The following is a 9,507-nucleotide window of genomic DNA, read 5'->3' on the forward strand; positions in this document are numbered from 1 at the left end:
GCAGTCGAAGCATCGGCGTCGGCGATGCAAAGACTGGAGCGAAACTCCTGGAATGCAGCGGTTGGAAGCCCCTTGGTCATAATGTCGGCAAACTGTTGGGTGGTCGGTACATGAAGAACACGAAGCTGACCCAACTGTACCTTCTTGCCGACGAAGTGAACATCAAGTTGATCAATATGCTTGGTGCGCTTGCGCTGCACCGGATTGGCCGCGAGATAGGTGGCCGAAACATTATCACAAAAAACCACCGTAGCTTTCAGGATTGGAACCCGAAGTTCACCAAGTAGCTGACGGAGCCAACATGTCTCGGCAACAACATTGGCGACAGCACGGTACTCGGCCTCGGCACTCGAGCGGGAGACGGTGGGCTGTCGCTTAGAGGACCAAGAGATGAGAGAGTCACCGAAGAAGACACAATATACCGACGTGGAGCGTCGAGTGTCAGGACAACCGGCCCAATCCGCGTCAGTGTAAACAAGCAGCTCGGTGGAGGCGGAGGCGCGAAGACGAAGTCCAAAAGTTGGTGTGCCACGAATATACCGAAGAATGCGCTTGACCAGAGACCAGTGAACATCACGGGGCGAGTGCATATGCAAGCAAACTTGCTGCACCGCAAACTAAATGTCTGGTCTGGTGAGCATGATGTACTGAAGAGCACCAACAATACTGTGGTAGAGAGCGACATCAGTGGCAGACTGCCCAGCAGTAGCAGAAAGCTTCGGCTTGGCCTTGGCGGGAGTGGCAGCAGGCTTGCAGTCGGTCATACCAGAACGATCCATGAGATCAAGAGCATACTGTCCTTGATGAAGAAAGAATCCGAAGGCATCACGTCGCACATTAATGCCGAGGAAGAAGTGCAATGCGCCCAAGTCCTTCAGCCGAAACTCAGAACCAAGATGACCGATGATGTCGCGAAGTAGATCCGCGCGAGAGGCGGTGATGACAATATCGTCAACATATAAGAGAAGCATGGCAACATGATCAGCTCGATGAAGCACAAATAGCGACGTGTCCGAGGTGGTGCTGCGAAAACCAAGAGCAGTGAGGAATGCTGCAATGCGTTAATACCAAACATGAGGCGCCTGTTTCAGACCATATAGAGACCGTGAAAGCAAGCAGACATCATCAGACCGAGTGGGATCAACAAAACCAGTAGGCTACTGACAGAGAACACGCTCGTGGAGATGACCATAAAGGAAAGCGTTGTTGATGTCAAGCTGATGAACAGGCCAATGACGAGATGCAGCGAGCTGAAGAACGACACGAATTGTGGCGGGTTTGACAACCGGGGAGAAGGTCTCCGATAAATCAACGCCGGCACGTTGTGCAAAGCCGCGAACAACCCAACGGGCCTTGTACCTGTCCAAAGAGCCATCCAGAAGAAACTTATGCCGAAATACCCACTTGCTGGTGATGATGTTAGCACCAGGGGGACGAGGGACCAACGTCCAAATCCGGTTGGCGACGAGGGCATCATACTTAGAACGCATGGCTGCGAGCCAATGCGGATCACGCAACGCAGAGCGCACCGAGCGCAGTACGGGAGAGATGACCGTGACACTGAGGTTATGATAACGAGGGTTCGGTTGCCGGATCCCATCCTTGACGCGTGTCACCATAGAATGATGAGGCAGCGGAGGCGGGAGCCGAGCCCGACATCGAGGAGGAGCCGCAACCTCGGGTGAAGGCGGGGCCGTGGTGACAGCCACGGGTGACGAGGCGGAGGTCGAGGCCAGAGACGAGACCGCCGATGACGACGGCGTGACCGCGGCCGAAGCCGCGGATGGCGAGGCCGGCGAGAAGGCCACTGGCAACGGCGACGAAGCCGCGGGCAAGGCCGCGGGTGGCGGCATCGGCGACGGCGACAGAGCCGTGGGTGAGGCCACGGGTGGAGGGGAGGACGCCTCGGCGGGCGAGGCCGCAGCCAGCATGGGCGGTGTCGCGCATGGAGAGGCGGCCCATGACCCAGCCGACGAGGGACAAGTCAGCAGACCAGCAGATGCTGGTGCTGATGCCTGCCGAGGCGAGGCCGGCTCCTCCTGAGCCGGTGAGAGAGGCCCCACCGAGAGACCCGAAGGGGGAGGCGGGCGCGGCGAGGGAAGCGCAAGGGCTCCCCGAGGCCGCCGGGAGGGAGCGTCCGAGGGCGGGGCTGCTGATGAAGCTATGTACCTAGGGTAGGGTCACAGACCTGTCCTAACTGCCCTACCCAAGGACATCTCTAGAAGAAATCACCTTTCAATCGACTTGGAGGTGTTCCACTCGACAGACTCGAAGACACTCGATCAAGAAGCAATCACTCGACCTAGATCCAACCACTCGACGGCTAGGAGACCTAAAGTTACTCCGGACGCTAACGGTCGGTCATTAAGTAGCTTTTATGGTCATCATAGCACTTTATTACTAGCGTTATCAGTAACGCCCTGCCTTAATGTACATTGAACCCTTCGTAACGTGGGCTGGCCGGGGTCCTGGCGCACTCTATATAAGCCACCCCCCTCCTCCGAGACAAGGGTTCGCACCTCTGTAACTCATGCTCACATAATCCAGTCGACCGCCTCCGAGCTCCGAGACGTAGGGATATTACTTCCTCCGAGAAGGGCCTGAACTCGTAAACCTTGCGTTCTTACAACTTCTCCATAGCTAAGATCTTGCCTCTCCATACTTATCCCCCTACACTACTGTCAGACTTAGAACCACGACAGTTGGCTCCCACCGTGGGGCAGGTGTTTTAGCGTTTTGTTGGAGGAGTTGCGATCTTTTCCGACCCGAATCATCATGGTTTTCGACGGAGTTTTGGTGGAGGGCCGCGAGATCCGTCTCGGCGCGCTCACGTTCATCGCCGACGACTCCGCTTGGCTTCAGGAGGCTCCGCTCGACGTGGACGCGCTCCCTGTCCGCAGGGCAACGCACTTTAGCGCGTGCGTCCGCGGCGTTCTCCTGTGGCAACCGTCGACCCCCTACCGGTCGGCTCCTGTGTTGTCCTTCCTCCCCGTTTCCCGTCGGCGCAAGCGCTCTGGTCGGTCGAGACTTCAGCGGTGGGTGAGACACGCGGTGGCACGTCAGTCGGCCACCCCTCAAGTCGCGGCGATCGAGCCCGACGAATCCCTCTACGGCCTGTTCGACTGGCTCCGAAGAGACTGCATCCGAGTACGACAGCAGCGATCCGGCGGCGGAGGTTCTGATGGTCGATGGACCGCCCAGTCCTCCCGATTTTACCCGCACCGACGAAGGCGCGGGAGGAGGCGACCCGTCGCGTCCCCATGAGGAGTATCTTCCCGAGCCTCTCACGTCGCTGCAGAGAGAAGAACTTCGCCGCCGAAACGTGGATGCGCTGCACACTCCTATCATTGGATAAACCCCCAAGGCTTGCGCCTTGGAGGACGCGCGCTTGGCAAACTTGGCCGAGCGCACTCGACTGGAGAACCTCCGGCGAGCACTCGACGAGCGTGCGCGACAACGGGTTCCCGAATCTAGTCGACGTCAGCTCTTCCCGCCCCCGCAGGTATATCGAACTCCGATTCAGAATTTAGCAGCTGCGGCTCGTATAGTGGAGTCGATTCAGCCTTCCCAGTCGGAGGCTGGCAGAGGCTTGCTGCAGATCAGAGCGTTACTCCGGGCAGCAGGAGATCAGAATTCCGCTGTTTCTCAGTCGCGGAACAGAATTCATAGTAGATCCGTTGCCGCGGACACAGTCCAGTCGGCTCACAGCCCGAGATCGCCCCCGAGGCGTGAGGGACGTGGAGACCGGCGTGACCAGTATGGGAATCATGAGCAATATGATCACCGAGTCGATCGTGACGGTCGATGTCGAGTGCCCACGCCTCCCCTGAGGAGCGGGTCGTATGTGCCTCGCCAGCAGGATGACAGGCGCCCTCATAGTGGTGGGCGAAGGATTCCAGTCGACCCCAGAGGGCTAGGCTTTGACACGTGATCCATCCTCGTCCAAGGTCTGGTCGACAGGAACAGGGCTCACCGAGAAGGCCACGACAAAGATGCACCTACCAGCAGCAGAGTACATGTTTCGGGGCCAGAGTGCTTTAGTAGAGCCATCAGGGTTGCTGTGATTCCTCCCAACTTCAGGTTGGCGATTGGAGTCAGTAAGTTCACTGGAGAGTCCAAGCCTGATACTTGGCTTGAGGACTACCGAGTGGCCGTCCAGATTGGCGGCGGCAATGATGAAGTGGCCATGAAGCACCTGCCTCTCATGTTGGAGGGCTCGGCCAGAGCGTGGCTAAACCAGTTAGCACCTAGCAGCATTTACACTTGGGAAGATCTCTCCCGAGTGTTCGTCACCACATTTGAAGGCACATGCAAGCGACCGGCAGGACTGACGGAACTGCGGTCTTGTGTGCAAAAGCCGAATGAAACTTTGAGGGATTACATCCAGAGATGGATCACGTTACATCACTCGGTGGAGAATGTGCCTGACCACCAAGCAGTTTGTGCCTTCAAGGAAGGCGTCAAGTATAGAGAACTGAATTTGAAATTCGGTCGAACTGGGGATATGTCCCTGAATCGGATGATGGAGATTGCCACCAAGTACGCTAATGGTGAAGATGAGGATCGACTCAGGAGTGGCAAGCTCAAGTCAGTCGCCCAAGAAACCGGAGGCAATTCCAATTGGAAACAGAAGCGGAAAGCCGAGCCAGCGGCTCCTGGGGAAGCCTTAGGTTTGGCCCAAGGAAAGTCTAAAGGGAAACCTAAAGGACCTTGGAACCCCAAAAAGGTTAAAGACCAGGAGGGAAATGATGTGTTGGACTTACCATGTCTCGTCCACACAAAGAAAGATGAAGAGGGTAATTTCATTTACCCGAAACATACCACTCGGCAGTGTCGACTCTTGATCCAGCAGTTCCAGGGCAAGCAGCCCAAGGGTAAGGAAAAGGAGTCAGACAAGGTCGAGGACAAAGAAGACAGTGATGACGGATACCCTCAAGTCAATTCCACCCTGATGATTTTTGCTGATGTAGAGAGCAAAAGTCGACTGAAAGTTATTAACCGAGAGGTGAATATGGTCGCTTCGGCGACACCTAGTTACCTGAAATGGTCTCAGACTGCCATAATATTCGACCAGTCCGACCACCCAACGCACATCGCCACCCCTGGGAGGCAAGCTTTGGTGGTCGACCCAGTTGTTGAAGGCACTCGACTGACCAAAGTCTTGATGGATGGTGGCAGTGGTTTGAACATATTATACGCTGAGACGTTGAAAGGGATGGGCATTCCGATGTCCAGACTCAGTGCCAGCAACATGAGTTTCCATGGAGTCATTCCTGGGAAGAAGGCTGAATCACTCGGCCAGATTGCTCTTGATGTGGTTTTCGGTGATTCCAAGAATTACCGCAAAGAAAAGTTGACATTTGAAGTTGTAGACTTCCAGAGTGCCTATCATGCTATTTTGGGCAGGCCGGCTTATGCACGCTTCATGGCCCGACCATGTTACGTGTATCTCAAATTGAAGATGCCTGGCCCCAAAGGTGTGATCACCATTACAGGCAATCGGAAGAAAGCGGAAGAATGTTTTTAGAAAGGTTCGAAGATCACCGACGCACAGATGGCAGTGGTGGAGTTACAAGAATACCAGAAAACTGCAGACCCGAGTGATTTGTTGCGAGCCAAGAAGCCCGCTACAGAATCAGCTTTTTAGTCGACTGGCGATACGAAGACAGCTCACATCCACCCGACCGATCCCAGCGCCGCTCCGACTCATATCTCGACAACACTCGACTCCAAATAGGAAGAAGCGCTCATCCAGTTCCTCCGTGAGAACTGGGACATTTTCGCATGGAAGCCTTCTGACATGCCAGGTGTTCCCAGGGAGCTGGTTGAGCATCGCCTGAGAGTCAACTCAAAAGTAAAACCTGTCAAGGAACATCTCCGACGGTCCGCCGTCCAAAAGAGAAAGGCTATTGGCGAGGAGGTGGCTCGGCTCTTAGCAGCGGAGTTCATCCGAGAAATCTACCACTCCGAGTGGCTCGCCAATGTTGTCATGGTCCCCAAGAAGGACAAGTCACTTCGCATGTGCATTGACTTTAAACATATCAATCGGGCCTGCCCGAAAGATCATTTTCCTCTCCCCCGCATCGACCAGATAGTTGACTCGACTGCGGGATGTGAGCGATTGTCTTTCTTAGACGCCTATTCCGGGTACCATTAGATCCGTCTGTATGGACCTAACGAGATCAAGACAGCTTTCATCACTCCATTTGGGTGCTTCTGTTATGTTACCATGCCATTCGGCCTCAAGAATGCCGGGGCCACATTCATGAGGATGATTCAGAAGTGTTTACTCACTCAAATCAGTCGGAACGTGGAAGCATACATGGATGATATTGTGGTCAAGTCACGGAAGGGTTCCGACCTACTGACTGACCTTGCTGAAACCTTTGCCAACCTCAGGAGGTATGATATCAAGCTTAATCCATCAAAGTGTACATTCGGAGTCCCTGGCGGAAAGTTACTCGGTTTTCTCGTTTCCGATCGGGGAATCGACGCCAATCCAGAAAAAGTTGGCACTATACTCCGAATGAAAAGCCCTGTGCGAGTGCATGACGTCCAGAAGCTTACTAGTTGCTTGGCCGCCCTAAGTCGATTCATATCTCGTCTCGGTGAAAAGGCATTGCCTCTTTACCGATTGATGAAAAAGTCCGACAAGTTCGAGTGGACTCCTGAAGCTGATGCAGCGTTTGCAGAGCTCAAAGCTCTGTGCTCCACCCAGCCGGTGCTTGCTGCCCCAATCAGCAAAGAGCCTTTGCTGCTTTACATTGCAGCCACAGGACAAGTCGTCAGTACGGTACTTACGGTCGAGCGGGAAGAAGAAGGGAAAACCTTCAAAGTTCAGCGCCCAGTATATTATATTTCTGAAGTCTTGACCCCGTCGAAGCAAAGATATCCTCACTATGAGAAGCTTGTATATGGGATTTATATGACCACCAAGAAAGTTGCTCACTACTTCTCTGATCATTCCATTATAGTCGTCAGCGACGCTCCATTGTCAGAGATCCTGCATAACAGGGATGCAACTGGTCGAGTGGCAAAATGGGTGATTGAACTCCTTCCCCTAGATATCAAGTTTGAGGCAAAGAAAGCTATCAAGTCCCAGGCAATCGCAGATTTCGTTGCCGAGTGGATTGAACAGCAGCTGCCGACTCAGATTCACTCGGAGCATTGGACTATGTTTTTCGACGGCTCCAAGATGCTGAGTGGTTCCGGTGCCGGAGTGGTGTTGGTCTCCCCTAGAGGAGATAAACTCATATATGTTCTTCAAATCCACTTTGATTCCTCCAATAATGAGGCAGAATACGAAGCACTTTTATATGGGTTGCGCATGGCCATCTCACTTGGCGTCCGTCGCCTCATGGTCTATGGCGACTCAGATTTGGTGGTTAATCAGGTGATGAAGGAATGGGATGTCAGAAGTCCAGCCATGACTGGTTATTGCAATGCAGTGAGAAAGCTGGAGAAGAAATTCGAGGGGTTAGAGCTTCATCACATACCCCGACTGAAAAATCAAGCAGCTGATGATTTGGCAAAAATAGGTTCCAAAAGAGAAGCCATTCCCAACAATGTGTTTTTGGAACACATCCACACACCATCGGTCCAGGAGGATCCCTTCACTGAAGAGGCCCCGCAGCCAAAAAGCGCCATGGATCTGACTGAAGTTGAAGTTCCAGCTGTGGTCGATCTGATCATGGAAGTGTTGGTTATCACTCTCGTCTGGACAGAACCGTACATCGCGTACATCCTAAGAAAAGAACTCCCAGAAGACGAAGAAGAGGCTCGACAGATCGTCCGTCGATCCAAGGCCTTTACAGTCATAAAGGGACAGTTATATAGAGAAAGCGCGATTGGGGTCGGCCAGAAGTGTATTACACCAGAAGAAGGTCAGATGATCCTTAACGATATCCACTCGAGGACTTGTGGTCATCATGCGTCCTCTCGGACCATTGTGGCTAAAGCATACTGAGCGGGGTTCTACTGGCCAAGGGCCAATGAGATGGCAAAGGAGATAGTAGACAAATGTGAAGGATGTCAGTATTACTCCAATATGCCGCACAAGCCCGCGTCAGCCCTGAAAACCATTCCACTCGTCTGGCCCTTCGCTGTTTGGGGGCTGGACATGGTTGGGCCACTGAGAACAGGCAGGAGCGGCTTCACTCATGTGCTGGTAGCAGTCGACAAGTTCACCAAATGGATTGAAGCCAAGCCTATCAAGAATCTCGATGCTTGCACCGCTATCAGTTTCATCAGAGAGTTGATATTCAGATATGGAGTTCCGCACAGTATCATCACGGACAATGGGTCAAACTTCGATTCCGACGAGTTCAGAGCCTTTTGCGCCTCTCAGGGCACTCGGGTCGACTATGCTTCGGTCGCTCACCCCCAGTCGAATGGGCAAGCAGAAAGGGCAAACGGCCTAATTCTCAAAGGACTGAAACCCCGATTGATGCGCGATCTCAAGCACGCAGCAGGTGCATGGGTCGACGAGCTCCCATTAGTCCTTTGGGGATTGAGGACAACCCCGAATCGATCGACCGGAAGAACCCCATTCTTTCTGGTCTACGGAGCCGAGGCAGTCTTACCGAGTGACCTGCTTCACAACGCTCCCAGAGTCGAGCTCTACTCAGAAGATGAAGCAGAACAAGCCCGGCAGGACGCAGTCGACCTCCTAGAAGAAGAAAGAGAAATGGCCTTGATTCAATTGACCATCTATGAGCAAGACTTGCGTCGATTCCATGCCAGAAACGTGAAGAGCCGAGCCTTCCAAGAAGGAGACTTAGTCCTTCGAGTGGATCAGCAGAAACCACACAAGCTCGCTCCTACTTGGGAAGGTCCCTTCATAGTCACTAGAGTCCTCCACAATGGAGCATACCACCTCTACAATGTCGATCGCCAGATTGATGAGCCACGAGCCTGGAATGCAGAGCTACTCCGCCCCTTTTATACTTGAATTCTCACTCGAATGAGATGTAATAAGAAAAACTCCTGTAGTTTATTTATCAAAGACAAGAGTGTTATAATTTTCCCAGTGATTATTATTGTTTTTGTTTGCGTAAGAAATCCCCCAGTGGGTGGCTTAGCTGCGAATCCGCTTCGCCTAAGTTTGTAAAAACAGTTTCCTACCGAGTGGCGAGCCAGCCTCCCACTCGGGGGCTTAGCTGCGAATCCATTTCGCCTAAGTTTGAAAAATCCTACCGAGTGGAGAGCGATCCTCCCACTCAGGGGCTTAGCTGCAGTCCAGCACTCGCCTAAGTTCTCTCACTAGGAGACTTAGCTGAATTCCGGCACTCGCCTAAGTTTGAAAACATCCTACCGAGTGAAGAGCAATCCTCCCACTCGGGGGCTTAGCTGCAGTTCAGTACTCGCCTAAGTTCTCCCACTTAGAGACTTAGCTGCAGTCAGGCACTCGCCTAAGTTTGAAAAATCCTACCGAGTGGAGAGCTATCCTCCCACTCGGGGGCTTAGCTGAAGTCCAGTACTCGCTTAAGTTCTCTCACTAGGAGACTT

Source organism: Triticum dicoccoides, chromosome 3A, assembly GCF_002162155.2.
Source record: "Triticum dicoccoides isolate Atlit2015 ecotype Zavitan chromosome 3A, WEW_v2.0, whole genome shotgun sequence".
Lineage (NCBI taxonomy): Eukaryota > Viridiplantae > Streptophyta > Magnoliopsida > Poales > Poaceae > Triticum > Triticum dicoccoides.